Raw genomic sequence first — 6,564 nt, forward strand, 5'->3', positions numbered from 1 at the left:
TGTGTGTGAACTTAGAGAGAGCAGTATTTCTCTTTGTTTTTAATTTTTTCCCTTCCTACTTTGTATACCAAAGTTCTGAGCATCTTGGGGAAGGCCTTATGCCCCTGGGGAACCTCATCTGGGCTCAGAAAAGCAAATGGTTTAGTATGAGTATGGTGCCCACCTCATACTTTTTCTGGTGATGCTAATACTGTAGCACATACTACATTAAGGCTGCCGAAGATGAAAGTTTGGGGGTCTTTAAGAGCCGAGTGCTTCTTGGAGAGCCTTTGATTTGCCAAGAAGCAGTCACTGCCATGTCCCCAAGCCACAAAATCAGAACCAGAAGAATTGGCTATATGTACACAACAGCTGGGATTTTCAAAGTAGCTCGTATCGCTGTAATGGGTATTACTGATTCTAGTGGGATTATTGTAACAGGACAATTCCCTAATAATTACCCAGGTATCATCACTGCAGTTGGTAAGTAAAGTTGCTGGTCCATGAATGCTGCCTCCCCTGGGCACTATTTCCATTTGTCTCTTGTCATAAGCTGTCTACCATCCCCCGCTGTGGTGTGCCTCTGAGGCAGGAACTCAGCATGTACCAGCTGAATGGTGAGATGCAGATGAGACAGTATGGATCGCCTCTGGTTACCCACCAGCAGCCTGACAGGCTGTTAAGAATGCTCCCTCATTGCTCCTCAGTCCCTCCTGATCAGCCTCAGCATCCACGAGTGCTGCTCACCTGCCCTAAGTGCTCCCCATGTGGTACCTACAGTCCTGGCAAATGAAATGATGATTTCCAAAGTAGGTCTAAGGCAAAAGTAGAAAATTATGGAAGTTTTGCATATTTCCCTCCCCCACTGTCCCAGTTCTTTCCTGCAATCTTAGTCTCTTTCCTTTTCTGTTTCATGGGTACAATCTACTCCCTCATTTTAAAACATAAACTAAGCCAAAGACCATGATGTTTTGTAGCTGGTGCGTATGCTTGCTGTAAGTGGTCCCTAGGGAATTGTCCCAATGGGATGTCTGGATCAAGTCAACAGTGAACTATCTCAGCAACGAATGCCTTTTGTGGGAAGAAAATACTATGGATGTTGAGAAGTGTCAGGGACCTTTGATATCCTCGGTCTGATTTTGGAAGGCATTCATTGTGCACTGTGCATCCTGTATCTTGGGTGGGTAAAGATCTGTAGAACTGAGAGCCTTATCCAATAAGGGAACACAGATCATTCCTGGTTCATATTTTTGGAAATCTAGTGCATGAGAGCCCGCATGGCATGGTGAAAAATGGTCTGCGTTGGAGTCAGGAAAACATACTAGCTTCGTGATCTTGGGCGAGTCACTTAACCTCTGTTTGTCTCAGTTTCTTCATCCATTAAAATGCAGGTAGGTAGCATAATGGGGAGAGTGCTGCATCTGGAGTCAGGAATCTCTGAGTTCAAATCCAGCCTCAGATGCTTACTAGCTGTTTGACCCGGGGCAAGTCTCTTAACCTGTATTTGCCTCAGTTTCCTCATCTGTGAAAATGGGGGTAATAATAGCACGTACCTCCTAGGCCTGCTGTGAAGACCAAATGAGATAACATTTCTAAAACACCTTTAAAAACTTAAAGTGATACATAAATGCTCATTATTATTAACTATTACTTAATCTCTCAATGCTCCAAACAACACTAATTGCTAATCTGAATCACTGGATGTCCTAAAGACATCTTAAACTCAACATCCCCCAAACTGAACTCATTATCTTTCCTCTGATCCTGTCACCCCTTCCAAACTTTCCTATTACAGTCACTCAGGGTACTGCCATCCTCCCAGTCACAGTGCACAATGTCAATGCCACCCTTGACTTCTTATTCTCATCCCTCTCTGTCTGATCTGTTACCAAAGGTCCGTCAATTTCACCTTTATAGTATCTCTCAAGTGCCTCCCCTCCTCTCCTCTGATATTGACGCTACCCTAGTCCTGGACTATTGCAACAGCCTGCCGATGCCTCTGCCTGCCTCAAGTTTATTCCCGCTCTAGCCTGTCCCCTGCTCAACTGTCAAAGGAATCTTCATAAAGCCCAAGTCTGAGCATGTGACCTTCCTCTCCTTCCTCAATAAACTCTACTAGCTTCATTATCACCTCCAGGATCAAATATAAAATTCTCCGACATTCAAAGCCCTTTATAACCTGTCTCCTTTTCTAGTCTTCTTACACCTTTACGCTTGACTCCCTCTTCCTCCCCCCATATTGGATCCAGGGACCCTGGCTGTTCCTAGTCCATCTGACTCCAGGCATTTTCACTGGTGGGCCCCCATACCTGGAATGCTCTTGCTTTGTTGTCTCCACCTCCTGGCTTCCGGTGCTTCCTACAAGTCCTAGCCAAAATCCCTCCTTCTATAGGAAGCCTGGGCAGTTAGGTGGCACAGCGAATAGTGTGCCAGGCCTGCAGTCAGGAAGACTCATCTTCCTGGGTTCAAATCTGGCCTCAGACACTTCCTAGCTGTATGACTCTGGGCAAGTCACTTAACCCTGTTTGCCTCTGTTTCCTCATCTCTGAAAAGACCTGGAGAAGGAAATAGCCAACTACTCCAGTGTCTTTGCCAAGAAAACCCCAAAATGGGTCAGGAAGAGTCAGATATACCTGAAAAATGACTGAAACACTAGGAAGCCTTTCCTGATCCTTCTTTATTCCAGTGCCCTGTCCCCTATTGATCAGCTCCACTCTAACCTCTATGTAGCTTAATTTTGCATTAGTTTTTGCCTGTTGTCTCTCCTGCTAGACTGTGAACTTCTTGAGATCAGGGACTGGTTTTTACTTTTCTTTCTATCACCTGTGTTTGGTAAGGTACTTAGTGCATAGTAGATGCTTAGTGTCTGACTAAATCAGTGGAAGGATTTTCTACAAGAAGATATCCCTACACCATTGAAATCACAGGTCTGGATGAAAGTAAAAACATGATAGAATTATATCAAAATGAAGTGGGATTTCCTGAAGCCTCTCCAGGATTTTATAGTCTACTGATCCCATGGTAAGGACTCAAAATAGGGTCCCATGCATGGAATCTATAAAAGTCCTGTGTCTATGGAGCATCAGAAGATTCTGGGGGAAATCACAATAATGTAAAAGAAAACAGCATGGGAAGACTTCAGAAGTGGGATTGATGTAGTGACAAATGACGACTTTAGAAGATTGAGGATAAAGCATGTCACCTGACTCGTGACAAAGAAGCAACAGATGCAAGGATCAGAATGAGATGTAAATTTTCAGATGTGACCAATTTGTTCATTTGTGTTCATTTGTTTGGCTTAAGGATCCTAGTTTGTTACAAGGCAAAGCTTCTGTGTGTGTGTGTGTGTGTGTGTAGTTGAAGGAAAGAAAGAAAGAGGAAGAAAAAGAAAGGAAAAACCCACCAAAAGAAAATAGAGGAGGTTCAGTTCAACCTGGTCTACAGGGCTAGACCCTGGTCTGCTCACATTGGCTCCCTGGGACTCCTGATGGTCTCTCACCCCTGGCACTACAGGTGAGGGGGTAGGCATGAGAGACACAGTGTGACAGCAGCAACACAAGAAGTTCTTGCCTTATACAACAGGATTTTCAGGCTGGCAAGGAGGTGGCTGACACATGAGGGTGGATGGAGAACACCATCAGAGAAAAGCAGTACATTATCAATGAAGCCAGAATGTTGTTCTAGAAAAACAAAAGCCTTATGGATTCAAAAGTGATTAGGCAACGTATAGATGAATGCACAGCCAGAATTGAAATAGGATTGCATTATCAGATCCCATATCCAAGGTAAATTCACTTGTCTCCAATAGCCCTCACTCCCCTACAAAACCATGGGTTTCAAAGCCAGGGAAAGCTAAAGAAACATTCCAGACCATTATATGTCAAGTCTTATGATGAAATTTTTTAATCCAAGAAATAGGTTCTCTGTATGAACTGTGAACCAAGCAAAGCTTGAACTCAAAGTAGACGATGAATCTTTTCTCCTTGACTTAAGCCCAGTTAGAGATAGGAAGGACAAAGAATACAGAGTCTTTGCAACAACTTCCCTTAAACACCTAAAGATTTGGGTCTCTACTCTCTAAATTGACACTAATTTATTTAGTCAGGGCCCTTGTCTTGCTACTAGATAGGAAGATGCTACCCCCCACAGGCTCTCCCTAATCAGGGTCTTAGTGAAAGTCTGAACATAACAGGAATTCGGTTTCAATTTAAAAAATTAAAATTTTTTTTGAGTGGAAATAGTGGAGCCCTATACACAGAGGAGGCTGTGGAATAGAAACATAGCAATACCAGTTAGCAGCTCTCTTGGAAGTTCTTAAAATTACCATAAAAATCAGATACTAGCCTCTGACTTGTAAATCTCTGTGGCTTTAATTTGTTTTGTATTTAAGTCATGAATATATTTAAAATGAGACCTTTTATGTTTTAGTTGTTCTACTGATATCTTTTTTTGGGCTCTCTTTTCTTCTCGAAGATATATTTCTTATTAGTATTCAAGTAGACTATTTTACCACCCTAGCAGAGTTCATTATACATACTCTAGTCCCATCAGCCTCTTAATCGCTAGTGGGAGATATTATAATATCCCAGGGAAATTTTGAGGAGGAGAGAAAGATTATCCCAAATTTTCAGGAACTGGTATAGTATATTTGATTCTGCCCATTGAATGTATGCAACTTACAAATTCTTAAACCTATGACTTATAATTCTGGTCTTAATCTCACTGCAAAATACTATAATTGATAAAAGTAATCACTATTTCTAATTGACAACAAAGTTGGGATCTCACAAGCAGAAGAATGTGCTTTATAAATTACAAGGCTGATTGTAAAATTATGTACAAATAGGAAAAGGAGAAAATCTAGATCAAAGCAGAAGAGACTGTGCCTTTGTGATAAGCCAACGAAAAACTCCACTGAGAGTCACTGTACACTAGGGTTGTCTTTCATGTTCAAAGATGATCAAAATCTTCAATAAAAATTGTTCATGAAAAAAATACAGGAGACAAGCAAATGGGGCAATTTTGTAACTGCCATGTAAAAGTGGATATATACTTTAAAAACAACCTCTTGATCCTCTTGACAAGGATGACAATTTATTATCTGAAGTGGTGTCACCGCAGATCAGTTGTTAAACTTGGGTCAGTTTTACAAAGTGTATTCTTGCTTTTTTTGCTCTCTGTCCTTTCCATACACTTTCAAGAACAGCAAGGATACCAACACTGAGTATAAGTAATATTTAATTTTCTCAATAATAAAATACTTAACATTTCCCCCAAGTTTTGCTTTAACATTAGGCTTTATTATTGGCACAATGGATGTAGCCAGCTGGGTACATGTAGCTAGTTGAAGGATACCTTGTTAAGCTCTTCATTTGTTCCACTCTCCCTTCCTCCCATAGCAACAGATTTCCAGCTTTCAAGCGAATTGGTAAAAATGGTGGGATGTCTGAAATGACATTCACTTCCCATTGTAAGATTAAAGGATGCCCTGGGAATTTTATTGATAATTTCTGATAGATGATAAGTAGGAACTTCTATTTCCCATACACAATGCTGTTTCAATGGTATCAACTAGGAGTTCAGTCAATACAGGGCAGGGAAGAAGGGGTACAATTTATTTATAGTTGTTGTTCAGTCATGTCTGACTTTGTGTCTGATTTTTTGTTCTCTTGGTAGAGATACTAGAATGGTTGCCATTTCCTTCTCTACCTCATTTTACAGATGAGGAAACTGAGGCAAAAGAGTTATGTGACTTGCCCAGGTTCACACAGCTAGTAAGTGTCTGAGGCTGAATTCGAACTCAGGAAGATGTCTTCCTGACTCCAGGCTCAGCTCTCTATCCACTGTGCCACTTAGCTGCCCCTTAATTATAATAGGTTTATCATTTTTTTCTTTTGATATGATAGCTTGCCCACCTCTTTTGTCATTTTTCCAGTGATAGACTTCTGTCTCTGGCCACCTTGCCTTCTGTCCCCTCTGGTCTCCAAGCAAGGTTTTATTTATAGTGGGGCTTCCTGCTTTTTTCTTTTGAAATTATGCTAGCTTAATCAGATGCCCTTGCTTGGAAATTTGCAAGTTCCAGCAAAAGGCCCCATGCAAACAGAAGTTACCATACCTGTTGGCTGCCAAAGGATCTCAGGCAGAATTTAGTTATCAACTACTTTGTATTTCTTCCTACATTTTTTCTCCTGTTCTCACTGATAGATTCTTTTTTATTGTAACTCATGTCACAAAACATTGCATGTTTAACAGGTTGTAATTTTTCTTTGAGTGAATCAGTCATCTTAGAGATATGAGGTGTAGTCTCTGAGGGGCTGTTTAGTGTGCCCTATGAGTTCACTAGATTGAATGTGCTATTCCATGGCAAGGTGAATTTTTCCTGCTGGTGGTGAGTAGAATGGTCTTCAAAGTGTAAGACACTAGGGGCAGCTAGGTGGTTTGGTGGATAGAGTACCTACTCTGGAGTCAGGAGGGGACCTGAGTTTAAATCCAGCCTCAGACAATTACTAGCTGTGTGACTCTGGACAAGTCACTTGACCCTAATTGCCTCCCAAAATTAAAAAAAATCTTTGAGGCCCTAATTCT

General features: G+C 41.3%; 1 pseudogene; it reads left to right on the forward strand.

Annotated features, from left to right (window-relative positions):
- Positions 1 to 383: 383 nt before the first annotated feature.
- Positions 384 to 3,885, forward strand: LOC118854908 (annotated as a pseudogene).
- Positions 3,886 to 6,564: the final 2,679 nt, after the last annotated feature.

The sequence above is a fragment of the Trichosurus vulpecula genome, chromosome 6 (assembly GCF_011100635.1).
Source record: "Trichosurus vulpecula isolate mTriVul1 chromosome 6, mTriVul1.pri, whole genome shotgun sequence".
Classification (NCBI taxonomy): domain Eukaryota; kingdom Metazoa; phylum Chordata; class Mammalia; order Diprotodontia; family Phalangeridae; genus Trichosurus; species Trichosurus vulpecula.